Raw genomic sequence first — 396 nt, 5'->3', positions numbered from 1 at the left:
CCATTCACTTGTATTAGTTTACAGCGCAGCCTTCCACATCCAATATGGCGGCGACGTTGACGTACGGCTCAGCGCTCGATGCGGCGTCTACGTATATGGCCCAATTCCAATCCGATCCCTTACAGACTCACTGACTTAGAGGCGCGTTCATGTTAAGTGCGTGAGTGTGTGAGGGCTGTCCCACTGTCAAATCTTCAAGTCAGTGAGTCAGTGAGTGAGCCCTTTATGCCCCCTTACCGTAGGTCAGCATCGATGCGGACTTACGGTAAGGAAATTACCCACAGTTCATAGCGTTGTGACGTCAAATACAGGGGTTGCTCTCGGAACACCGGAAGTGTTATAAAAAAAACACGGTTGGCAGATATGCAAACGGTAACGTTATGGAAGGAGAGCGAA

This window comes from Epinephelus moara, chromosome 8 (assembly GCF_006386435.1).
Source record: "Epinephelus moara isolate mb chromosome 8, YSFRI_EMoa_1.0, whole genome shotgun sequence".
NCBI classification, from domain to species: Eukaryota; Metazoa; Chordata; class Actinopteri; order Perciformes; family Serranidae; genus Epinephelus; species Epinephelus moara.
This window is presented reverse-complemented; position numbering follows the sequence as displayed.